Source organism: Lethenteron reissneri, chromosome 72 (genome assembly GCF_015708825.2).
Source record: "Lethenteron reissneri isolate LAM-NWPU_2019-01 chromosome 72, ASM1570882v1, whole genome shotgun sequence".
Lineage (NCBI taxonomy): Eukaryota > Metazoa > Chordata > Hyperoartia > Petromyzontiformes > Petromyzontidae > Lethenteron > Lethenteron reissneri.
This window is the reverse complement of record NC_083850.1, coordinates 3,162,955-3,190,820: the sequence shown is the minus strand read 5'-3', so window position 1 is coordinate 3,190,820 and position 27,866 is coordinate 3,162,955. Positions and strand designations below refer to the sequence as shown.

The following is a 27,866-nucleotide window of genomic DNA, read 5'->3' as shown; positions in this document are numbered from 1 at the left end:
AATCACGTAAATGGAGGTATGGGATTATAATCGCATAATAATCATTAGAATCGCACTGTGCTCGTTTTAGAATCACACTGTGGTCGTACGTGTGGTAAGTGAATATGCGAACACGGGGGTAGGATATGCAGGATTAGAATCGAATTACAATTATTCGAATCCCAATAGTCGTGTTAAAATCACACTGTCCACTGTTGGATGAATGTGTCGTATTAATGGAATCGAATAGCCATATAAGTATATACAGTATACACAAATAAAGAGTATAACAATCACACATTGTAACATAGATACAATACACATTATTTAAAAAAACGTATTTACAAATATATATTCCACTTTTTTAAAACTCGTCGTTCATGTGGGGAGATGGAGCGCAGTGGATCGTATCGTCTAAGCTGCTTTTCGGAATCCGTGTGATAACCCAGTCACATTGCCTAACTCCAGTTGCAGCACCTTACGAAACATACATCTCCCCAACAAGGCAGCCTTACAGATGCTGTGTATTGTGTTTATGGGATAACAGAGGTGTGTATTTTCCCATACGCCTTGCCCAAAACGACTGATTGTCCGCTTAACAGCCTCGCCCGTAAACCACCATTGGTGATAGTGTTGTTTGAGAGCGGCTATTAAAGTCGCTTGCGGCAAACGAGGTGGTGGCGAGCCACACCATGCCTCGTGTTTGTCTCCGGAGTGATGACGGATACAAACCAGACCAAGCGGAGACCATGTACCAAATCGAATTTTGGTTACTCATGTTAGAGTGATTGTATTGCAAGTGTGGTCACTACGCGTCTGTACGTGCTCACTCCCGAAGCTTGGCTGTTTTTGGCAACGCCACGGGGCTGCATTCACTTTAAATCGAGGACAATGTTTTTTCATTTATTCAAAATAAGCGCACAATTACACACTGAGATGCACTTACATATTCATGCATGAAACACAATGGGCACATTACTCTTCGGTATGTTAATAGACATGCGGATTGTACCTTCCAATATTAACAATCGAATGCAAATATCCTGAAAGACAAAGGATTGGATCCTAGGGGGGGAGTTATAAGGCGGCTCAGAAGCAGAGCTCAATGCCATTTCGAGAGGGAACTTGATGAGGTTGGACGCTCGACTCGTCGCTCTGCTGATCGCCCTTCAACCGCGAGACAACGCAGCCTGGCGAGCACAATTGCTGTGTCGACAGTTAGGCGACTTTGCGTCGGCAGAGTTTGTGGCGACATCTTCAGACGGGTTCCAGACATCGATATACCGTGAATCTCCAAGTAAGTGTCTATTTTCGCGGATAAACTCGTTCTTGTTTTAGCAGTTAACAAAATCCAAAACTCAACGCTAAACATCCTTGCCGATAGCGTACTTTTGACTCAATAACACCGCTGCTGTTACTACGCTCACATGGAGCAGAGACGCTCTCCACAGCCCCACGCACACGGGGGCAAGAAGCCATTCAATTGCTCTGTGTGTGGAAAGACATTTGCACATTCATCACATCTTCAGAGTCACCAGAGAACACACACTGGCGAGAAGCAATTCCCGTGCTCTGTGTGTGGGAAGGCATTTGCACGGTCATCAACTCTTCAGAGTCACCAGAAAACACACACGGGCGAGAAGCCATTCCTGTGCCCTGTATGTGGGAAGATATTTGCACAGGCATCAACTCTTCAAACTCATCAGAGAACACACACGGGCGAGAAGCCATTCCTTTGCTCTGTGTGTGGGCAGACATTTGCACGGTCATCAACTCTTAAAGATCATAAGAAAACACACTTGGGCGAGAGGCCATTCCTGTGCCCTGTATGTGGGAAGACATTTGCGCAGGCATCAACTCTTCAAACTCATCAGAGAACACACACGGGCGAGAAGCCATTCCTTTGCTCTGTGTGTGGGAAGACATTTGCACAGTCGTCAACTCTTCAAACTCATCAGAGAACACACACGGGCGATAAGCCATTCTTGTGCCCTGTGTGTGGAAAGACATTTACAAACTCATCACATCTTCAGAGTCACCAGAGAACACACACGGGCAAGAAGCCATTCCTTTCCTCTGTGTGTGGGAAGACATTTGCACAGTCATCAACCATGAACAGGCATCAGAAGGTCCACAATGATAGGAAACTGAAATCAAAAGCTGAAATTCAAGGTGCTGCAATGAGTCCTGAAGAAGTTTCCACCTTCGATCCCATGCAATTGGATCCCGAGAGATGGCTGGATGTAATGGAGTGGCTCGAGGATCACACCGAGAGCTCGGGGTGACTGAAATATAATGTTGCATGCGGTTATACCTATTAAGCTGTCTTGGGTACTTTTGTGTGTAATTCTGACCCTTTAGTTTTACAGTTCGTTTGAGAGTTTCTTGACGCGCAGGTGGTAAGTTTTGATGTTGGCGGATTACTTGGTGAAGTGGTGTGATGAGCAGTGGTTGTGAGATGGTTAAATTCCAGACAATATTGTAGTGTTTAAGTCTTCCTGTTGAGCTAAAGTTGGAATGCATCTGTAGTTAGATCTTTACGCAACATTTTAAACGAGTTCTTTTTTAAGTATAAAGCTTTTTTTTGCTGGTGATAATCGACTTTAGGATGTACATTGATGACGCGTTCGTTGGATATATGGCCTTGACTTCAACATAGAGGCACAGTGAACAAATGTGGTGAATTAATAAGGAAATCATGGGGAATGATATTTTAACGCTTTGGTATTCCTGGAACGGATATGGTTTGCATTGTACTGTAACTGTTTGAACATAAGACTTAATACATATTCGGTTGGAGTTTTAACGTAAAAATGATTGGAAGATGAATAAAAACGTATTTTCAACAAACGTTTGTCCATTTTTTTATTTTACAATGTTCATAGCAAAAACGTGTTTTAAGCGCGTTTCAGGTGGAGGATCTTCGTCACACAAATCTGCCCTTAACCGGCAGCATCTTGGCTGTCTCTCCATTAACATGTGTCCCTGGAGGGGAAAGGTCCCCATTACAAATCTATTCGCAACGTTACGGTCCCTAATCATCAAGTATGACATGTGAACTGTAACACTACCAACGATAACAAAAATAGTTAAAATACTATAATCTATTAACTAATTTCATCATTTATGACACCAAAAACAGAGGTACGGTATTATTAGTTTTGAACAAAATAAACGGAGGTTCGTGATTATAATCGCATAATAATAATTATAATCGCACTGTGATAATGCTCATTCATGGTCATTGCAATTATTTCCAAATCCGTGTGGGGTCCCACGAGGACAGGGCACGGCCAAAAAACTCACATTATAAACTCCCACTGTTATTAGAAGTATATTATCGCACTCTGCTCATATGTATGTAAAATTTACGGTCAATCGAACCGCGGATCGGATATGCGAACTGTGGGGTTGCAGGGTTAGCATCGCATTACAATTCTTAGAATAACAATATGGTCGTATGAGCATTTTGCTGTGATTGAATGTATGTTATGTGCAAGTGCAATCGTTAGTCGTAAATACGAGGCAGTGATTAATAGGTGCACGTTGCATCCAGTGTTAACGTTTATTTTAGCATTATATTTTAGGCCACTATCGTTGAGAAGAGTTTGTCTGGACGTGGCACGTGCCTTGTTCTACTCGATCAACCAAAATTAGTACAATTGTCGGTCATAAAGGAGTGCGAGTTCATTCATGAGTAGTATCCACTTTGCCCCGATAACACTCACCTACAAACACAGTTATGGTTAAACAAAGTCATCTTTAGCCACTTAATTCTCAGCTCAGACATGATCATCGCAATAATTTCCAACGACGTGTGGGGTCCCGCGAGAGCAGGGCCCGGCTACAAAATAGGCGCTGAAATGAGTCCTGAAGAAGATTCCACCTTCGAGCCCATGAAGTTTGATCTCGAGAGATGGCTGGATGTAATGGAGTCGCTCGAAAGTCAAATCTAAAGCAACGGATAACTGATATTATGTTGGGTTTGGTGAGACCTATTAAGCCACATTGTGTGCAATTGTGTATGTTTTAGACCAAGTAATACGTTACAATTGATGTATCAGTGATTTTGATACTCGAGTTTTGCCGTTTGTTAGAATATTTCGTCACGTGCATTTTGTGGTTTCTGATATCGGATTAGTGGTGCGAGGAGCAGTGTTTGTGAGACCGTTCAATTCCTGACAATCTTGTCGTGGTCGAGTGTTCCTGTTGGAATGAGTCTATTGTTACAACTTTACTCGATATATTTTACTTGTTTTTTCCTTGATATCGCTTTTTTGGATGGTAATAAGCGACTTTAGATAACTGATTTCAGGATGTACATTGATGACGCGTTCGTTGGATGTTTGGCTTTGACTTAAACACAGACGCACAGTGAACAAATGTGTTGAACTAATAAGGAGATCAATGGGGAATTATACTTTGGTTTGGTATTCCTGGAAGTGACTTGATTTGCATTGTACTGTAGCTATACTCTTTGGTTCTTTCGGTAACGTCATATAGGTAGACAAAATAATAGAAAATAGTAGATCAATAATGTGATCTATTATTTTTCTACCTGCGTGACTTTAAGGAAAGAATCAAAGAGTATGGACTCCTGCAGTCACGAAAGCTTCAAATCAAGATTGTACTGTAACTGTTTGAACATAGGACATCATAAACTTTCGATACGAGTTGTAGTACTGTAAATATTCTTGCAGATGAATAAAATATTATTTTCAACAACTGCTTGTCCGATTTATTTTAAAATGTTAATCGCAAAAACGTGTGGACCCGAGTTTCAGATGGAGCATCTCCGTCACACAAGTCTGACCTTAACAGGCATCATGTTGGCTGTCTTATCATTAACATGTGTGGTTCAGGAGGGGAAGGTCCCTTTCATAAATCGATTCACAACGTTACGGTCCCTAATCATTAAGTATACATGGAATACTGTACGCTATGACACGTGAAATGTAACACTATTAACGATAACACGAAACATTAAAATACTATAAACTAAGTAAATTATTTAAAACACCAAAACAGAGGTACGGTATTATAATCTCATTACAAGTACTAGAATTACAACGTGATCGTATTAGAATCACACTCTGCGCATATGTATGTGTAGTGTACGTGCAAGCGAACTGTGCTCGTATGTATGTATGCATGTAATATGTATCTATGGCCTTTGGACATGCGAACCGGTGGTCAGATATGCGAACTGTGGGCGGTGCAGGGATAGCATCGCATTACAATTCTTAGAATAACAATATGGTGGTATGAGCATTTTTCTGTGATTGAATGTATGTTATGTGCAAGTGCAATCGCTAGTCGTAAATACGAGGCAGGGATTAATAGGTGCACGTTGCATCCAGTGTTAACGTTTATTTTAGCATTATATTTTAGGCCACTATTGTTGATAATAATTCGTCTGGGCGTGGCACGTGCCTTGTTCTACTCGATCAACCAAAATTAATACAATTGTCGGTCATAAAGGAATGCGAGTATTCACAGAGCCCCGATGACACTTACCTACCGAAAGTTATGGTTACACAAAGTCATCTTGAGTGACTTAATTCTCAGCTTAGACATGATCATCGCAATCATTTCCAAAGACGTGTGGGGTCCTGCGAGAGCAGGTCCCGACTGCAAACAGCTGGGCAGCAGAATCGGAAGTAGCTGCGTCGCCCTCGAAATGTGATGTTGCTGCTGTTGTTGTCGCTGCTGTTGTTGCTGCTGTAGTTCCTTCTGTTGCTGTTATATACGCAGGAAGGTGGTGTTCCGTGATGGGATGACGCATTTGATTAAAGCCTCTGATAAAACTCACCCGATTGACGCCCTTGATCGTCGAATTTGATCAACTCTGATATTGTATACTCGCACATGTTAAGCTCTATCATAGTGAAACATAATATTATAATATTATAACCTATAACGCTGTAAAAGAATATTACCTATTGGGTTTCACTCCCTCGTCGAGAAGGCCGCTCTCTTCCTTTTCTAAAGTTACATGCTAATTTCTCTGCATTCACTTTAAATCGAGGACAAAGTTTTTCCATTTATTCAAAATAAGCGCATAATTACACACCGAGATGCACTTACATATTCATGCATGAAGCACAATGGGCACATTACCCTTCGGTATGTTAAAAGACATGCGGATTGTGCCTTCAAAAATTAACAATCGAATGCAAATATCCTGAAAGACAAAGGATTGGATCCTAGGGGGGGGAGTTATAAGGCGGCTCAGAAGCAGAGCTCAATGCCATTTCGAGAGGGAACTTGATGAGGTTGGACGCTCGACTCGTCGCTCTGCTGATCGTCCTTCAACCGCGAGACAACGCAGCCTGGCGAGCACAATTGCTGTGTTGACAGTTAGGCGACTTTGCGTCGGCAGAGTTTGTGGCGACATCTTCAGACGGGTTCCAGACATCGATATACCGTGAATCTCCAAGTAAGTGTCTATTTTCGCGGATAAACTCGTTCTTGTTTTAGCAGTTAACAAAATCCAAAACTCAACGCTAAACATCCTTGCCGATAGCGTACTTTTGACTCGATAACACCGCTGCTGTTACTACGCTCACATGGAGCAGAGACGCTCTCCACAGCCCCACGCACACGGGGGCAAGAAGCCATTCAATTGCTCTGTGTGTGGAAAGACATTTGCACATTCATCACATCTTCAGAGTCACCAGAGAACACACACTGGCGAGAAGCAATTCCCGTGCTCTGTGTGTGGGAAGGCATTTGCACGGTCATCAACTCTTCAGAGTCACCAGAAAACACACACGGGCGAGAAGCTATTCCTGTGCCCTGTATGTGGGAAGATATTTGCACAGGCATCAACTCTTCAAACTCATCAGAGAACACACACGGGCGAGAAGCCATTCCTTTGCTCTGTGTGTGGGCAGACATTTGCACGGTCATCAACTCTTAAAGATCATAAGAAAACACACTTGGGCGAGAGGCCATTCCTGTGCCCTGTATGTGGGAAGACATTTGCGCAGGCATCAACTCTTCAAACTCATCAGAGAACACACACGGGCGAGAAGCCATTCCTTTGCTCTGTGTGTGGGAAGACATTTGCACAGTCGTCAACTCTTCAAACTCATCAGAGAACACACACGGGCGAGAAGCCATTCCTGTGCCCTGTGTGTGGGAAGACATTTACAAACTCATCACATCTTCAGAGTCACCAGAGAACACACACGGGCGTGAAGCCATTCCTGTGCCCTGTGTGTCGGAAGGCATTTGCACACTCGTCAACCATGAACAGGCATCAGCAGGTCCACAATGATAGGAGTCCTGACGAAGTTTCCACCTTCGATCCCATGCAGTTGGATCCCGAGAGATGGCTGGATGTAATGGAGTGGCTCGAGGATCACACCGAGAGCTCGGTGTTGTATATGTTGGGTATGAAAATTTGTTATGTTGTATGCGTGCGTGGGTGAAATTATTATGTTGTATGTGTGGGTTATGAATATTCAGTGGAAATAATAATAATTAATGAAATTTGGCCAAATGTGTAATTATCCGGAAATATGTTAATTATGTAATTACGCACATTTTAATTATGCCAATTCGAGAGGTAATCGTATTAATTATGCGAGTGGGTGTAATTATGATAACGCAAGTCGTTATGATAACCAGACCCCGGTTCACCCCGTTATCGCTTTAACATTTACTGAGTATGTATTAGTGTGTTTATTAAGGTCACCAAGTTCAAATCTCAACGCAGAAGCAGATCTTATGCATAGATTTCAGGAAAGAATCACACAACCACTTCTGTATTGATCAATTTATTACTAATTCAACCTTAACTATGATATAGTATGCGAACTCTCAATCCCGGAACGTCAATACGGCATCAATACAGTATCATCAACGATTGTCTGATTTCACTTTGACAACTGCACATGGATCCCGCATAACGCGATGGTTGTTAGTGAGAGAGAGAGTCGTTAAAACATGCAAATACTATGCTAAGAAAACCTTAACGTTAATGAATGATTATACTCAATATTGTTCACGCAGTACCGCACTCCTTATTGATCATACGCAACCCTTATCACGTTGTTAACACCTTGGGTCACGGGACAGTTGAATATTCTGTAGAGGATGCGAGTACGTGCGGCGATTATGACTGAAGATACTTGAAAGATTATACGGCGAAAAAAAAAAAACACAATCAAAACAGTTACTATTCTTAAAGGCACCAATCTCAACAGATACATCGGCAGGTTATCTGACAGCAGAACGGCTCGGAGTAAGGGCCTGCGACGGTGCTCCTTTTCCGAAGATCGTTATCTTATACCAAGTTTACTAATTGGGGACCAGATCACCTGATAAGGATCCGGTGGGCCACCACTCCCCACGTGAGCGTGGCTCGGCGGAAGGAGGTGCCAAGAATCAGTTCGTATTGATGGATCTGTTGGGAATTTATGCGATTAAGAGTACAGCCCACTAAATATTAAAGATAAAAATTAAGAATACTCTTATACGACGGAGGCCACCACTCGGTCTCGTTGTGATGCCTTCCCAGCCACGGATGACTTATGGGTTCGAGTGTGTTTGAGTGGTAAGAGTTGTCTTGAATAGTCAGTGTTCGGAGTCGATTCTTTATGTCAAACAGACGCCTGGTGGTCGTGTGGTGAGGGGGCGGTGCGCGTCATACGTATCAGGCGCTCTCCTGTCACCGTGGTGAATTGGCTCGGATGGCTGTTGATACGCTGTCGCAGTTCGGAACCCGGTCGGTAGGTGGCGCCCACAACTCGCTCGTAGCGTGCAGCGCTGGATCGTCGCCAAGTCGCGACGCTCACCACCGGCGGCAGCGGAGATCTCCGGCGGCAGCAGAGATTGACGAGCTGAAGATGAGTCGAGCCGACCCGCTGGTCGCAGCTCGCTCCTGAGTCGACCCTCCCGGTCGAGCTCGCTCCTGGGTCGACCCGCTGGTCGCCCTCGCTCCTGAGTCGACTCTCTGGTCGCACTCCTGAGTGGACCCGCTCTGGTCGCACTCGTTCCTGAGTCGACCCTCCCGGTCGAGCTTCTGAGTGGACCCTCCCGTCGCACTGGTTTCCAATGTTCAGGATCCGTTCCTTTATGCTGAAAAATCCCCCTGGATCCCGCCCACAAGGCGGGGCTTCCGATTTTTGCTGTGTCAGGATCTGTCCGGTAGGCAGGTGTGTCCATGTGTGTGTCCGTATGTCCTTGTGTGCATCACTGACGGTATATTCCGTTGTCAACTCCCTCCATAAAACCCACGAGCAAACAACCAGATGTTACAAATTGTCTCGAAGTCGTCTCTCTGTCTGGGTGCAATTTATCTCTTGTCTGGCCTTCTTCATGAACCCAAAACACAGACGTTACAAATCGTCTCATAGGCGTCTTTGTTCGTGTTGCACAACCTGGAGGGGGGCAACACTCTCTCCGACCCGGCGCACAAAGAAATGGTTAAAAGTTTTAAGTTAACATTTGTCCCTTACTATTTCACAGTTATGATTCTGTATGTAACCTAAGGTCTGTCGTTTCCCATCGTGGTTCCCGACCCAAGTGTAGGTGTTTCCCCGAGCGTACACACACTCCTATCCCGCGCTGCGGGGATACAAAGACGGCCGGGATCTCCCTTTCTCTCCGACCCTGGGTTTAACATCGTTTTTTTTTATTATGTATTTATATTCGACCTGGTGGTGATTCATCCCGTTATCCTGGCTTTTCCATAAGTTTTACTTTTGTCTTTCATGCATATACTTATTACTATTAATTTATTTCCGATATCTTAGGTTAAGGGGTAAGTTTCTTGATCCTAGGAATTCGTATTCCTTGGTGCCTGGATGGTTATATAAGCGGAATATAGTTTACGGTGAATAGCGTTAACATTGATGTTATGTGCGATATTATGTATTGTGATGTCTTTAACTTAACTTGTTTGTCAGGGCTTTACTGACACGAAGTTGCATTCCTAGCCCGCAGTCTTTGCCCCACCCTATCTCTGCTCGCCGTTGTTGTTGCCTGCCGTTAATTCAAGGCCTCATTAATTTCCGTCACCCCTGAGTAGGTGAGGGCGGTTGAACCTTGGAGTCAGTTCTGGTTTTTGTCTGCCTGCTTCTTCTTGTGTCCCCTGACCCCGGGAGTTATTATTCTACTTTACTGGCCTGTCGAAGCCCCACTCGCTGTTGCTGGGCTGGTGTTGTTCCCGGCTTTTTGCTTACGTTTGCAGTTCGCCGTGCTCTTGATTTCCTTCCCTCTTCAACCTTATATTGACTATTCGCTCCTGTCTGGGTGCGATTCAATTTTGACTTAGGAAGGTTCTGATTGTCATATGCTTCGGGTCGAATTGTATAGAAAGTATTGAAGTATGGAAATAACATTTCATATTGACTTAATGATGGTGATGGTTCAGTAGGCGTAACTTGTGACCTGGTTTAATTGGAGTGGGTGTGAATATCAATAACTTTAGCCTACTCTGTTGTTAAATTCCGACTTTAACGTTACTTTAATAGCAATACAGAATAATTGAGCTTTTTGTCTTAACTAGGCGAATGCGAACTTCTGGTGACCCCCGCAGCCGTGTTGTTCAGCTGGGTCTTGTGCCTTGAGAGATATACAACCCTCTTTTAAATCACCTCTCCCCCTGCCAACCTTCTGCTCTGGGAGTGTTTATTCTTGATTCCAGGTCCAAGGCCCCCTCACATCCAGACGCGCAGGGTTGTTTACATCAGCTCCCCCCCCTGTGCACGTGTTCTAACTAGCTCGGAATTCCTGAACACACAATCAGTGATGATTCCTGGCTTTCTGTGGTTGTGATTTAGACAAAGGCGCCTCTGTTTTCTTCCATTGCCTTTGAGTCGACACTGCCCTATTATTTGCCCATGTGCTGAGGTCATAGAATTCGTTTTGACTTCAGTAATATTAACATTCAGTATTGGATTAGCAAATGGGCAATGGTTCATTGATGTAGCTCGCAGCCTGGTCTCCAATTTGAGCGAGCGCGAGGATCGATAATTTAGCCTACTCTGTTGTTGAATTTCGAATTTTGACGTTACTTTAAAACCATGCAGGATGATTGGGCTTTTGCCTTAACTATGTCTGGCTGACACTCCCACTGTCTCTGCCGCCTGCACGGGTGACATGTGCCCGTTCATCAGGCCTTATCTTCCCTTGAAGCAACGTTGTAAATTCTGCCATCCTAGCCCTCCTCCGGTTCATTACTTAACAACACCTGGTGTTTTGCAGTTTGCTGCGCTTGGTGTGTTTCACTCATTAAAAAAAACAAGTAAAAAGATAATATATAAAAATCATCAAATATTATTAATCTCAATTATGGAAGAAGGGTTAGTATACAACATTCCGCCCTTTTAAAAATGACCAGTGGTCAAATGGCCACGGGTTATTTTTAAAAATATGTATACCCTTCTTCCATCATGAACCATCGATTGTCCTCAAGTTTTGCTGCTATTCCTTACAACGCGCGCGTACGTGTCACAACTTAACAGGTTATATGTGACAAGAGAGAAAAAAAAATTCTAAAGGAAGGTAAAACGATAAGGGAGGGAACGTTATTCTATTGACTACCTGTTATAGGAGATATCGTTAAAAAGATAGTCTCTACGGTTATTCTTGGGTGGCATCATCAGGCCTTGGCTCTATCCCTGTTCCTGGGCTCGAATGGTATGTGGCTTGTGCCTGCGATTAATCTTTTAAGTTCGGCATTCATTTTGGCCACACGGTATGTTAAGGTTAGAATAGCCAGGACTAGTATGATCATCCCTGTTGCCCCTGTGATACCCATCCCCATCTGTTGATTTCGCTGATATCCAGCCACTTCGGTCGCCCAAGTAAGATCTGTTATGTTAATCTCTGATTCGCTGAGGGATAATTTCACCATATGGAATTCTTTACTGTTCAACAAGTTGGACAGAGTGCTGCTTATCTCAAACTTGTGGCCTCGGAATGTGTCTACGATTTCTACCTCCGCTTGGTGTAGGCTTTTGTCTAGGTTATATAATACCTTGTCCCCTATGCGTACGAATGTTCCTCTTGGTATTGTGACCAGTGCGACGTGGCTTGGAATCGGAACTTCCATGGTTATGGAGTGTTGATCGGTGGAAACAATTGCCGTGTCTAGAGGGGTGCTAATCAACCACTGGGCATTAGCTATCATGGCCACTGTTCCGGTTCTTTCTTTGGGTTTACTTAGCTTAAACTTGCAAGTTTCCTTGGAGCTTAGGTTTGACAGACCACACATTAGTTCTGCTGTATTGGTCAGAAATGGTTCCCCTGGGCAGAGCCAATGAACCTCTTTCATTATTTGACACAGGTTTAGGTCAGGCACCAGGTACTTAAGGGGGCCTTCTTCCTGGTAGGCCACCACTAAGGGAGTTTCCATCTTGGAGTAAATGTCGTTATTCCATGTACCCACGTTCAATACTGTCCGCAATCGGAATACATTTCCGGGTTTAACCAGGGGTAAATTTAGCAAAAACGCCAGCTGTCTAGTTTGGGGGTCCACATGTATGGGTGTGGCTGTACCCATGTTGAAGGCAATTTGTACTTGAGTTGGACTGATTGTTTCCGGGGATGCTGCTTGTAGCACATCTTTTATCAGTGTTGGAGTTACCAGATATGACGGAATTTGTCCTTGTATAAGATCACTGACGCTGCCGCTGATGCTACGCAACAAGTCTTGGATCACCCACTGAATTGGCTCTCGAATACTCTCTTCTTCGTATAGACCTCGGATTGCAGAACTCAATTCTTGGAATGTTAAGTTAATCATGATAGAATGTAGGTTTACGAGAACCACGGTGTCTCGGAGGGTGGATCCCATTTCGACCAGATTCTTTTGTTGGTGTTGTATTTGCTGATGGATCTGATGCATATCGAGCTGTAAATTCTCGATACCTTGCGTGAGGTGTCCAATCTTTACGGCGTTGGATATGGATACTCCTAGTGTGATTAAGGAGCTAAAACCGGATAGTATTCCAAAGACCCCTCCCAGGCCGATAGACCTCTTGGAACGTGTTAGGTTGACAGTGGTGGGGGGAAGTATCATGGTTCTTTGTAATTGCTTCAGGATCGTTCCGATATTCTGTTCACTATATCTTAGGAAGTCATAATACCATATTCGGGTTGCTTGGGTGGCTTGGGGTGGTAACTTCCCGAAGTGCTTCTTTACCACCAAGGCAGGTTCCAAGGAGACATAGACTTGTTGGGTTACTATTTTCGTTTCGGTTACTAGGAAGCTGGAGGAGTCTCTCAGCATCACCCCGGATTCTGGTCCTGGCTTGATCAGCTCTTGGCTCCCTTCTAGCTTGACAAGGTACGTTAGCAGGAGCGTGAGCAGGAGGGCTGCCATTCCCTGGAAAACATGTTACATATTATTGTAGTGTGATAAGCCCATTAGTTTAGTCCCCCCCCTTTTCCACCTTTATTCCTCATCTCGCTCCACCAGCACAGGGTACGGTTTGATTTGGTTGATGTGCACCCACTTGTATTGCTGCTCTCTTCCTGTCTTTGTGATTTTTAGCTGATATACGACTGGGGACATTTTGTCAACCACCTCGTGTGGTCCTGTCCAGGAGGGCAGGAATTTCCTGCACTTCTGTTTCCTTTTCTCGTAATTGAGGTACCACACCTGGTCTCCTAGCTGGTATTCTGCGTGGCTGGCTTTTTGGTCATAGTATGCTTTGCTCCCCTGAGCCTCTACTTGCAACTGGTCCCTGACCATAGCGAATGTGCTCTGTAGGTGACTATTGAGTCCCGTCAGGTATTCAGTTGGCGTCATTGCCGTCGGGGTCTCGTCCTCCGCTGGGACATATAACAGGTGTACTGGGAGGGTCATTAGCCTCCCTGTCATGATCTCGAAGGGTGTCCTGCCTGTAGCTCGGTTGGGTGTGGCTCGCATGGCCATCAAGACTAGGGGTAGTTTCGTATCCCAGTCGCGGCCCGTGGTAGACACATATTTCTTTAGGAGGCTCACGATGGTCCTGTTGGCTCTTTCCACCTGTCCTGAGGATTGTGGATGGTATGCGACATGTAATTGTCTTTTTACTCCCAACATCTTCCACACTTCTGTGATGACCTCGGCTGTGAAGTGGCTTCCTTTGTCTGAATCGATCGTTGACGGTAGGCCCCATCTACTGAATATTTGGTTAATCAGTAGTATAGCGGTTGTTTCCGCGGTGTTGTTGGGTGCTGGTAGACACTCTGTCCATTTAGAGAATGCACAGGTCACAGTTAGCATGTACTTGTTCCCTTTGGTTGATCGGTTGACAGGTCCTATCCAGTCGATTTGTAGGTTGGACCAAGGATAATCTGCTCCCCTCCTCTGTAGGGGTGCCCTATGCTGTGAGGTCGTTGGCTGGTACTTACAACACACGAGACAGTTAGACACATGTTTGTGTATGTCTACCCCCATTTTTGGCCAGTAGGCCACCTGTCGCAGCATCTGTCCCGTATTCACCTCGCATCGGTGGCCGCTACACGGTTCATTGTGGGCGTGTTGTAACATTATTTCTCGATATTGAGAGGGGACTACCCATCTAGGTCGACCGTCTTTTTCGTTTGTGTATACCAGTAGCCCTTTTCGCATTGAGAACCTTTTGATTTGGCTATGCATGATCTCGAGCTCTTTGTTGTCATTCAAGTTGTCAGTAGTGATTGGTTTTCCTGCTGGATCTTGGATATGATCGGCGAGTGTCTTTAGTGTTTCGTCCTCTTGTTGCATTCTGATCAGGTCTTCGGAAGGCTGGGCACTGTTCAATTGGGCTCTGGTTCCAGCTTCTGCCGGGTTCTTCCCACTTCTTGTGACCAGTCCTATCACGGCGATGTCTTGGTTCGTCGACTCTTGTTGTCCGTCTCTGTCGGTTTGGTCTTCTAGCTTCCACGGGGTGCCTTCCAGGCTTCCCACTTTTGCTATAGCATCTGCTTGGTCGTTCCCAGTTTTCTCTTGACCAGGTATCTTGGAGTGTCCTTTGACTTTCTTCCAAAATATCTTCATATCCTTGTTCTGAACCATCTTATCTATGGCCTCGAATAGTTCTCGATGGCGAATTGGTTTATTCCTATGGTTCTTCATCTCGTTTTTTTTCCATATGGGTAGGTGGTGCAGGAAGCTGTGCTGTACGTAGTTGGAATCAGTGCACACCACCATGGTCCGTATTTGGTTATCGGATGCCATCTGGACAGCGATGTGTACCCCGACCAACTCTGCATACTGGTTTGACTTTGGTCCCAGCTGAAATCCCTCTTGAATCCCTGCGAGTGGGCCAGTTTCCCAAATGACTCCTGACCCAGCGTGAAGCTTGTTCTCCTTCATCTTGGAGCATCCATCGATGTATACCACTGGTAGGTCGGCACATGTCTCCTTCCTGAAGGGCAGGTACCTGTTGTCCTCCGGAGGTATCTTTTCGTCCTCTGCTTCCATGCTGTCAAAGGTACAATCATGTAAATCGGCAAGACCTTGGGCCATTGGACTTTTCTTGTTCTTTGCGTATTTCACTGTGATTGGTAGGCCTTGGAGTGTCAGTGCCCAGCTGGCTATTCGGCTGCTGGTTACGCGGCCCTCTCGAATCTTCTTACTGTTGAGGTATGCCAAGGATTCATGATTCGTTTCCAGGATGATCCTCTCTCCGTTCAACAAGTTCCGAAAATGTTGTATGGCCCAGATGTTTCCAAATATCGCCTTCTCACACTCGGAGAACTTCATCTCCACTCCCCGGAGGGCTTTGCTGGCATAGGCAATAACTCGTTTCTCGGCTTCCTGTCTCTGGTACAGTACCGAGCTGATACTATGATCTGAGTATGCGGTCTCCAGGTAGTATTCTTTCCCTTTCTCTGGGTATGCTAGGCAGGATGCCTCTGTGATCTGTCGTTTTAATTCTTTTTCTGCGGCTTCCTGTTCCTGTCCCCACTCCCATGGTTCGTCTTTTTGCAGTAGTTTGACTAAGGGTCGAACGATTCCTGCGTAGTCGTCCACGAACTGTCGAAGGTAGTTGCAAATCCCTAAGAAGCTCCGAAGGGTCGTGACTGTGGTGGGCGATTTGAGTGCGAGGAGGGCTTCAAGTCTTTTGGTTTGGGGTAACATTCCCTCAGTGCCGACCTGGAGCCCGAGGTAGTCCACCCTTTTGCGTGCCCACTGTCCTTTTTGTATTGAAATCTTTGCGCCTGCTTCCTTTAACTGCTCGAGGGTATGCTGGAGGCTCTCGAGGTGTTCTTCCCATGAGGAGTCCTTGACTAGTATGTCGTCGACGTAGACGATGGTGCCTCGCTCTTTTGCGTCGCCCATCGCCTTGTGGAGGAATATGTTGAAGTCTGCAGGTGAGTTCGAGTATCCGAACGGGCAGCGATTCCAAGTATACTGTATTCCGTTGAAGGTGAAGGCCAACTTGTATTGATCGGTTTCTTTTACTGGCATGGTCCAGAAGCCATTTGCTAGGTCCATTGTGGTGAGTACCTTTGCACCTTTTATTTGGTTGAGACCGTGGTCGATTTCTGCCATTGGCCATCGAGATAGGGGAACTGTTTTATTGAGTTGTCGGTAGTCGATCGTGAGTCTCCATTTTCCCGTGGGTTTTAGTACTGGCCAAATGGGTGAGTTGTAGGTCGAGTTGCATTCCCGGATTATGTTCTTTTTGAGTAGGTTCTCTAGGGTTTCTTGGATCGATTCATAGGCGGCCAGTGGAATCTTGTATTGCTTCACGTATACCGCTGGTGCTCCCTCCAGTGTGGGAATGGATACCACATGTAGGTCGGTTTTGCCACAATCATAGGAGTCTTTGGAGAACAGGGAGTTGTATTTTTGGAGCAGTTGTCGTAGCTCGTCTCGTTGAGTGTCGCTCTCTAGGGCGTCTGCTGCTTCAATTTGTTGTTCTATTTGTTCTTCTATTGTAAGGACTCCTTTCTCTTGGTTTGGATCTAGGGCCTTCGTGGTTTCGGGCGGCTCGGTTGAAAGTTCCTTTTGCGTTACTATTGGTTGAGTTGCCTTGGCTTCATCCGAGGGTAATACGCTCTTGCCCTTGTATTCTCCTTCATCAGTTTGCAGTTCGTCGGTTTGGCCTCCAGGGGGCGGTGTATACTCCATGAGGGGACGGTCATTTGGTGATACTGACTCTAAGTCGGCTTCCTTTCGGTCTTCTCTCAGTCTGTTAGTCATTAGCTGAGTGATTCGAATTCCTGCTGGGAGCTCGTCTTCGTTCCTGATTGTTGTTGATAGGTCGTCGAGCTCTTGTGTTATCACTTGGATTCCCGTGGAGTCTCTCATAACGTCTTCATCTTCTGAGTCCCTTTGTTGCTCCGGCATTGACTGTGCCCAAATTTGTCGGGATTCAAGGTTCATAATGGGTTTCAGGCGATTCAGTAGTTCGATCCCAATAATCAGTTCTTTTCCTGGGTATTGTATGACATATAGGGGATGGTTCATGTTGATTTTGTTGAACGTCAACTTCGTCATAACTTTGCCCAATGGTCGCATGTGGGTCCCTTCACATCCTGAGTAGGTAAGTTTACTTGGCATCACTTGTAGTGTTTCATTCTTCCTCTGGAGGGCAGTCTGGAGTTCGTCAAATAATTCTCTGGATATCATGGATATTTCTGCTCCAGTATCACAAAGGCCTTGGCTGGTCAGGGTGTCTTGCAGTATTACTTCCACGTGGACTCGTCCAACTGGTCCTACGGGAATCAATTCCCCCAGATGGTACCCTTTTCCTTCTGGTACCACTTCGGTGATTGCTTCGAGGCTTCTTGTCTTCTCTACGTTCACTTGGGCTACCTTTGCTCTGGGTGTGCCCTCCTCCTGTGTGGGTATAGTTGGTATTCTTCCCTTCGCTACTTGCATGGAAGTCTTCATACTCCCTAGGAGCTCTTTTTCCATCCTAATGTGGTGAGCATATCGATTCCTGTTAGCTAACGGCGGTCTATGCTCTATTGCTGGTGGAGGCGGCAGTAGGGGACGATATGGTGACTGGTTTGGTGGGCGTCGGCCTCCGCGGGGTAGGTGTGGCCCGTCACTCTCTCTTCCTCGTCCATAATTCCAGCCTCCGCCCTCTTCTGAATTCCATGGTGGTGGCGGCTGTGGGTGCCAAGTTCCTCTGGCCTCGTTCCTCCCCCCACGTGGAACGTTATTCAGCGTGTTGTGGACGGGTGTCGATTCTATTGGGTTAGGCGCCCTCTCCTGGGGGAATTCATGTCTACCCCGTGTGGCGCTAATATTATTCCTTGGAGATTCGCTTCCCTCCAGATCGAGGCATTCTTTATCTCTGGTGACGATGTGGGTTTTGGCTATGCCAGTGGTTTTCCGTCCGTTCACCCAGGCCGTGTGGGCCTTGCTTTCAATCTGGCGTAGGGAGGCAGTCTCGGGGTCCAACATCATTCCTACTATTCTCACTATTTCAGGTCTCAATGATTGGAAGAACATCACTTTTAAGACTGTCTTATCTCCCTGGGCATTGTCCACGTCCCCTGCGTAATATGCTTTCTTAAGGCGTAGGAGATAATCTCGTGGGTCTTCGTCTACACGCTGGGTCATCAACTTTGCCGCGTTCAATCCTTCGGATAGTGTGGAGTATTCCCCAAATCTCTTAACTACTGCTCGGCTCAATTGTTTAAAGTCACTCTTCACCCTATTTGGCAGGGAGGCTACCCATGGTCTGGCGGGTTCATGTAGGCTCCTTGATAATAAACATGCCTTTTCTGCTGATTTACCCAGACCCCGGATCTTAGCCTCCTGTTCTACTGTAGTTATGTGAGTGTGGATATCCCTGTTTTTGTTATGTGGATCGAAATAGGGAATTCTCACGAGTGCTTTGTCCATTAGTTTTAGTGTCTTACTGTTAAAAGTGTGTTGTTCGTCATCAGTGGTGTCGGTTCCTGAGGAGTGCTCCCTTGAGCTACCCTTGTCTCCACTATCACTGTTGTCATGTGTCCCGTGTCTGTGTCGTGATCTCCCTCTGTCCGAGGATTCGTATCTGTCCCGTTGCTTGTGTCTCTTGTTTTCCTTATGTGGGTCTTGTGATTCGTGCTTGTGGGTTGGTGTGCGTGATCTCCTTGAGCGGTGTCTATGTGGTGAGTGTTTTTGTCCTCGACCTTCATGCTGCCTACTACGTGTGTGGTGCCTGCTAGGTGAGGTGTTGAATTTATGTTTGTCTCGTGCTTCATGGTTATCGGGATTCCTGTCTCTGGGATTTTTGGTGCGGGTGGTTTTGCGTGGGTGATTTTTACATGTCATGCGTCCCTCTGGTGAGCTCTCTCTGGTACCCATGTCGTGTTGGTCATTGTCAGAGGAGTCAGTGTTAGATGAGCCGTCACCATCACGGTGGCTCTGCTTAACATAACTTTTGTAGTGCCTTTTGCACCTGTTACGTGGGTCAACTTGGCTCGGTGATTTCTGCTTATCCCATGGCTCATGCTTGTGTGATGTGCGTCTCTCTGGTGAGCTCCTGTTATCCGTGTCGTGTTGGTCATTGTCAGAGAAGTCAGTGTCAGATGAGCCGTCACCATCACGATGGCTCTGCTTAACATCACTTTTGTAGTGCCTTTTGCACCTGTTACGTGGGTCAATTTGGCTCGGTGATTTCTGCTTATCCCATGGCTCCTGCTTGTGTGATGTGCGTCTCTCTGGTGAGCTCTTGTTACGTGTGTCGTGTTGGTCGTGTTTGTGCGAGGTGCGTTTCTCTGGTGAGCTGTCTCTGTCATCTGCATCATGTCGGTCATACTTGCGTAGCGTGCGTCTGCCTGGTGTTCTGTTTATGTCATGTTTCCCGTCTTGCACCAGCTCCGCCCTTTCCCGCTCTATCATTACAGTGTATCCTGATGACTTAGGGTTAATTATTTGTCTCTCTCTAACGTTGGGGTGGTCGGCCTCATGTTTTCCCGTTTGTATTATTATTTCCTCTTCTCTCTCCTCGATTTGCGAGGGTGTTACTTTATCAAAATTGCTTTGCATAGTAGCCATACTCATTGTGGGATCTGGCCCTGGGCTACGTCCCCGTGGCTCGGAGTGTGGTAAATTGTTACTCCCGTATGTGCTCTGTGTATCAACGTCTGGGTGTTTCACTGGTGCATTTAGTGCGGATTCTTTCTCTCTCACGAGGGCGTGCAGACGCTCTACCTGCACCATTAAGGACAGTTTCTCTTGTCTCTCCCTTTCAAATTTTTCCTCATTCCATAATCTTTCTCTGTCTGTCTGTGCGAGGAGATACGAGTCTACCCTCGCTATTTCTGCAATTTTTACGTCACGTTTGGCTTTGCCACATTTCATCACGTCCTTAAGTAGTTTCCTTCTATGGGCCTTAACATCTTCTGTATGGCTCCCCTCCCATATATCTCTCTGCTCCGTCTGCTGGCTAGCAGTCCGTCCAGTACGTTTTAACACAAATTCCCGATATTGTTTTTCCATAGATTCCATCTCCTCCTCAGAGGTCCACTCTGTATCAGTGTTATGCGTTGGTGTGTCAAACTCAGAATGTTGTGGATCCTGTGCCATCTCTATTATGTAGTGTGGTTAATAGACTTAAGAGTGTATCTTAATTCTAACATCTCATGTGCGTCGTGAGTTACTCTAGAATTCCCTTTCAGAGCACATATAAACAATTGTATCACAGGATGCGTCAGTTCAACTCGAGCAAATAATCTCAGCCCAGCTGTCTTCGTTATACTCTGCTACTCTGGTATTTCCCTTCAGAGCGCGTTTTGTTTGTATACCCCCGTTTACAATCACAAGGCAACGTTAGTTCACAACACTTTGATTAACACATCAGTGATTCGTTCCTGAATTCATGCATAAACTGTCTGCGAGAGATCCCGGAAGACGAGCCCCCATTATGTTGTATATGTTGGGTATGAAAATTTGTTATGTTGTATGCGTGCGTGGGTGAAATTATTATGTTGTATGTGTGGGTTATGAATATTCAGTGGAAATAATAATAATTAATGAAATTTGGCCAAATGTGTAATTATCCGGAAATATGTTAATTATGTAATTACGCACATTTTAATTATGCCAATTCGAGAGGTAATCGTATTAATTATGCGAGTGGGTGTAATTATGATAACGCAAGTCGTTATGATAACCAGACCCCGGTTCACCCCGTTATCGCTTTAACATTTACTGAGTATGTATTAGTGTGTTTATTAAGGTCACCAAGTTCAAATCTCAACGCAGAAGCAGATCTTATGCATAGATTTCAGGAAAGAATCACACAACCACTTCTGTATTGATCAATTTATTACTAATTCAACCTTAACTATGATATAGTATGCGAACTCTCAATCCCGGAACGTCAATACGGCATCAATACAGTATCATCAACGATTGTCTGATTTCACTTTGACAACTGCACATGGATCCCGCATAACGCGATGGTTGTTAGTGAGAGAGAGAGTCGTTAAAACATGCAAATACTATGCTAAGAAAACCTTAACGTTAATGAATGATTATACTCAATATTGTTCACGCAGTACCGCACTCCTTATTGATCATACGCAACCCTTATCACGTTGTTAACACCTTGGGTCACGGGACAGTTGAATATTCTGTAGAGGATGCGAGTACGTGCGGCGATTATGACTGAAGGATACTTGAAAGATTATACGGCTAAAAAAAAAAAACACAATCAAAACAGTTACTATTCTTAAAGGCACCAATCTCAACAGATACATCGGCAGGTTATCTGACAGCAGAACGGCTCGGAGTAAGGGCCTGCGACGGTGCTCCTTTTCCGAAGATCGTTATCTTATACCAAGTTTACTAATTGGGGACCAGATCACCTGATAAGGATCCGGTGGGCCACCACTCCCCACGTGAGCGTGGCTCGGCGGAAGGAGGTGCCAAGAATCAGTTCGTATTGATGGATCTGTTGGGAATTTATGCGATTAAGAGTACAGCCCACTAAATATTAAAGATAAAAATTAAGAATACTCTTATACGACGGAGGCCACCACTCGGTCTCGTTGTGATGCCTTCCCAGCCACGGATGACTTATGGGTTCGAGTGTGTTTGAGTGGTAAGAGTTGTCTTGAATAGTCAGTGTTCGGAGTCGATTCTTTATGTCAAACAGACGCCTGGTGGTCGTGTGGTGAGGGGGCGGTGCGCGTCATACGTATCAGGCGCTCTCCTGTCACCGTGGTGAATTGGCTCGGATGGCTGTTGATACGCTGTCGCAGTTCGGAACCCGGTCGGTAGGTGGCGCCCACAACTCGCTCGTAGCGTGCAGCGCTGGATCGTCGCCAAGTCGCGACGCTCACCACCGGCGGCAGCGGAGATCTCCGGCGGCAGCAGAGATTGACGAGCTGAAGATGAGTCGAGCCGACCCGCTGGTCGCAGCTCGCTCCTGAGTCGACCCTCCCGGTCGAGCTCGCTCCTGGGTCGACCCGCTGGTCGCCCTCGCTCCTGAGTCGACTCTCTGGTCGCACTCCTGAGTGGACCCGCTCTGGTCGCACTCGTTCCTGAGTCGACCCTCCCGGTCGAGCTTCTGAGTGGACCCTCCCGTCGCACTGGTTTCCAATGTTCAGGATCCGTTCCTTTATGCTGAAAAATCCCCCTGGATCCCGCCCACAAGGCGGGGCTTCCGATTTTTGCTGTGTCAGGATCTGTCCGTGTAGGCAGGTGTGTCCATGTGTGTGTCCGTATGTCCTTGTGTGCATCACTGACGGTATATTCCGTTGTCAACTCCCTCCATAAAACCCACGAGCAAACAACCAGATGTTACAAATTGTCTCGAAGTCGTCTCTCTGTCTGGGTGCAATTTATCTCTTGTCTGGCCTTCTTCATGAACCCAAAACACAGACGTTACAAATCGTCTCATAGGCGTCTTTGTTCGTGTTGCACAACCTGGAGGGGGGCAACACTCTCTCCGACCCGGCGCACAAAGAAATGGTTAAAAGTTTTAAGTTAACATTTGTCCCTTACTATTTCACAGTTATGATTCTGTATGTAACCTAAGGTCTGTCGTTTCCCATCGTGGTTCCCGACCCAAGTGTAGGTGTTTCCCCGAGCGTACACACACTCCTATCCCGCGCTGCGGGGATACAAAGACGGCCGGGATCTCCCTTTCTCTCCGACCCTGGGTTTAACATCGTTTTTTTTTATTATGTATTTATATTCGACCTGGTGGTGATTCATCCCGTTATCCTGGCTTTTCCATAAGTTTTACTTTTGTCTTTCATGCATATACTTATTACTATTAATTTATTTCCGATATCTTAGGTTAAGGGGTAAGTTTCTTGATCCTAGGAATTCGTATTCCTTGGTGCCTGGATGGTTATATAAGCGGAATATAGTTTACGGTGAATAGCGTTAACATTGATGTTATGTGCGATATTATGTATTGTGATGTCTTTAACTTAACTTGTTTGTCAGGGCTTTACTGACACGAAGTTGCATTCCTAGCCCGCAGTCTTTGCCCCACCCTATCTCTGCTCGCCGTTGTTGTTGCCTGCCGTTAATTCAAGGCCTCATTAATTTCCGTCACCCCTGAGTAGGTGAGGGCGGTTGAACCTTGGAGTCAGTTCTGGTTTTTGTCTGCCTGCTTCTTCTTGTGTCCCCTGACCCCGGGAGTTATTATTCTACTTTATGGCCTGTCGAAGCCCCACTCGCTGTTGCTGGGCTGGTGTTGTTCCCGGCTTTTTGCTTACGTTTGCAGTTCGCCGTGCTCTTGATTTCCTTCCCTCTTCAACCTTATATTGACTATTCGCTCCTGTCTGGGTGCGATTCAATTTTGACTTAGGAAGGTTCTGATTGTCATATGCTTCGGGTCGAATTGTATAGAAAGTATTGAAGTATGGAAATAACATTTCATATTGACTTAATGATGGTGATGGTTCAGTAGGCGTAACTTGTGACCTGGTTTAATTGGAGTGGGTGTGAATATCAATAACTTTAGCCTACTCTGTTGTTAAATTCCGACTTTAACGTTACTTTAATAGCAATACAGAATAATTGAGCTTTTTGTCTTAACTAGGCGAATGCGAACTTCTGGTGACCCCCGCAGCCGTGTTGTTCAGCTGGGTCTTGTGCCTTGAGAGATATACAACCCTCTTTTAAATCACCTCTCCCCCTGCCAACCTTCTGCTCTGGGAGTGTTTATTCTTGATTCCAGGTCCAAGGCCCCCTCACATCCAGACGCGCAGGGTTGTTTACATCAGCTCCCCCCCCTGTGCACGTGTTCTAACTAGCTCGGAATTCCTGAACACACAATCAGTGATGATTCCTGGCTTTCTGTGGTTGTGATTTAGACAAAGGCGCCTCTGTTTTCTTCCATTGCCTTTGAGTCGACACTGCCCTATTATTTGCCCATGTGCTGAGGTCATAGAATTCGTTTTGACTTCAGTAATATTAACATTCAGTATTGGATTAGCAAATGGGCAATGGTTCATTGATGTAGCTCGCAGCCTGGTCTCCAATTTGAGCGAGCGCGAGGATCGATAATTTAGCCTACTCTGTTGTTGAATTTCGAATTTTGACGTTACTTTAAAACCATGCAGGATGATTGGGCTTTTGCCTTAACTATGTCTGGCTGACACTCCCACTGTCTCTGCCGCCTGCACGGGTGACATGTGCCCGTTCATCAGGCCTTATCTTCCCTTGAAGCAACGTTGTAAATTCTGCCATCCTAGCCCTCCTCCGGTTCATTACTTAACAACACCTGGTGTTTTGCAGTTTGCTGCGCTTGGTGTGTTTCACTCATTAAAAAAAACAAGTAAAAAGATAATATATAAAAATCATCAAATATTATTAATCTCAATTATGGAAGAAGGGTTAGTATACAACAGGGGTGACTGAAATATAATGTTGCATGCGGTTATACCTATTAAGCTGTCTTGAGTACTTGTGTGTTTAACTCTGACCCTTTAGTTTTACAGTTCGTTTGAGAGTTTCTTGACGTGCAGGTGGTGAGTTTTGATGTTGGCGGATTATTTGGTGAAGTGGTGTGATGAGCAGTGGTTGTGAGATGGTTAAATTCCAGACAATATTGTAGTGTTTAAGTCTTCCTGTTGAGCTAAAGTTGGAATGCATCTGTAGTTAGATCTTTACGCAACATTTTAAACGAGTTCTTTTTCAAGTATAAAGCTTTTTTTTTGCTGGTAATAATCGACTTTAGGATGTACATTGATGACGCGTTCGTTGGATATATGGCCTTGACTTCAACATAGAGGCACAGTGAACAAATGTGGTGAACTAATAAGGAAATCATGAGGAATGACACTTTAACGCTTTGGTATTCCTGGAACGGATATGGTTTGCATTGTACTGTAACTGTTTGAACATAGGACATAATACATATTCGGTTGGAGTTTTAACGTAAAAATGATTGCAGATTAATAAAAACGTATTTTAACAAATGTTTGTCCGTTTATTTATTTCACAATGTTCATAGCAAAAACGTGTTTTAAGCGAGTTTCAGGTGGAGGATCTTCGTCACACAAATCTGCCCTTAACCGGCAGCATCTTGGCTGTCTCTCCATTAACATGTGTCCTTCAAGGGGAAAGGTCCCCATTATAAATGTATTCGCAACGTTACGGTCCCTAATCATCAAGTATGACATGTGAACTGTAACACTATCAACGATAACAAAAATAGTTAAAATACTATAATCTATTAACTAGTTTCATCATTTATAACACCAAAACAGAGGTACGGTATTATTAGTTTTGAACAAAATAAACGGAGGTTCGTGATTATAATCGCATAATAATAATTATAATCGCACTGTGATAATGTTAGAATCACACTGTGGCCATATGCATGTTAAGTGAATGCGAACCGGAGGTAGGATTTGCAAGATTTGAATCTCATTACAATGATTAAAATCCCACTGTAGTCGCATTAGAATCAAACAGTCCACTGTTGGATGAATGTCATGTTAATTTAATCGAATAGCTATAAACGGTATGTAAACATATAAAGTGTATAACAATCACACATTATAACATAATTACATTACATATGATTTGAAAAATATACGTTCATTTAAAAAAAACTGAGAATTTCGTGGATCTTGTGGGGAGATGGAACGCGGTGGATCGGATCGTCTCCGCTGCTGTTGACGGGGCCAAGCAGCGAATTTTTAACTCCAGTCACAGCGCCTTATCCAAACTACATCTCCCCAACAAGGCAGCCTTCCCTCTGCTGTGTATTTTAGCCGTATATTTGAGGACGATATTGAAGATAACAATTCGTCACGAAAAGGTATGATTACAATGTCTTTCATAAAGGAGTATGAGTTCATTCATGAGTGGTATTCGCTAAGCCCAGATGGCACTAACCTGCACTCAGTTATGTTGAAACAAAGTAAACAGTCGCTCAAATCTCAGCTCATTCATGGTCATTGCAATTATTTCCAAATCCGCGTGGGGTCCCACGAGGACAGGGCACGGCCAAAAACTCTCACATTATAAACTCACTGTAAGCTCTAACATTATAAACTCTAACAATATAACTGTTATAGCTATACATTGAAACGCTATAATAATAACACTGGTAACTACTTTCATAGTAAAATCTAATAATTGAACAAACCCACTATGAGCTCGTGAGATTATGAATCGTCACAATTCTAATGACTCCAGACTCTGTAGACTGTAGAGGGTTATTTTATTTAGCCTGTAACACTGCTTACGACCCCGGAATCACGATACAGCAACGACAACGACGAGACACCAACCAGCCACGACCCGATATTCCATCAAAACAGCCCCGGACCTCGTTCCTCCCGCTCTCTTATTCTCGTTGTGAATCTACTCCCACCCTTTGTCCCGCCTTCCCTTATTTAACTCTTGATCTCCTAGTAATAGGTTTTTACCCTTTCAACTGGTGCCAAAAACGGACACCTTTATGCAAGGCATCATGTTTGCAATAACCACAACACAAGCAGGCAGAATGCAAACAAAAAGAAACAACTCTGATGACGATAATGATATGTATTGTCCTTGAAGTTGATTGGGTAAAAACCTATTACTATATTTTGCCACTGGTGAAGGAGGTCTTATAGTGTAAATCTTTATATCCTATTGTCACCGCTTGTCCCTTAGTAGATGCACTGTCTTTACAACAACAATAATTTTTAGAAGCCACGTGAGTCAGGGCAGTGAGATGTGCGGTTGCCAAAGTGAAACAACGCAAGCCTTGATGGTTAAGAGTATTGCTCACCGAGAGAAATCTCCCCAATGGTACTGTCGATAATTCCGAACCTGAGAGTCGCATCTTAGAGTGTCATATTTTGTTTAGAATTAAAATTGCTTAACACCAAGTGTTCGAGTGCTTCTTTCACAGTCCATGCAAAACTGTCTTATTCATAAGAACTATAACCTGCGTTGAGATATGAATTTGGAGACCTAACATAACATAAACACACTAAGATAATCAATAAATGTTTAATCAAAGATAATCGGTTATCCCGATTGATACAACTCTGGATAACGAAACTAAGCATAGTTATCATAACTACACACATTAACATAATCGCAAGCATTCGCATAAATTAATACGATTATCTCCGTGATTATCAAATTTTATGGTGAAATTTCTCACTTTTATTGTTATATATAGACTACTCAGACTAAACACAACCGAGGAATGCACTTTTTGTTAAAAAATACAGCTGTAAAAATTCGTTAAATTTTAGTCAAAAACGGCAGAGGTTCGTATGCCGATTTCCTGTTTGGGACGTGAACATTTAATCGTGAAATTTCCCACTTTTAATGTAATATAGATCATACTAATGCTTAACAAAATGGAGGAATTCACTTTTTATTTTTACTTCTAAATTTATGCATGAAATTCCACACTTTTCAACGTAATATATAGGCTACTCAGGCTAAACACAACCAAGAAATGCACTTTTAGTTGAAAAATAAAGCTAGGAAATTGAATTTCGATTTAAAGCTTTCGTGACTGCAGGGATTCATC

At 44.6% G+C, this 27,866-nt stretch overlaps 1 protein-coding gene across 1 annotated transcript in view; it reads left to right on the top strand.

The window, feature by feature from the left end:
• Positions 1–27,866, top strand: part of LOC133361273 (zinc finger protein OZF-like) — a 282,249-nt gene that overhangs the window by 229,123 nt on the left and 25,260 nt on the right. The gene's annotated exons all lie outside the window — the stretch shown is intronic.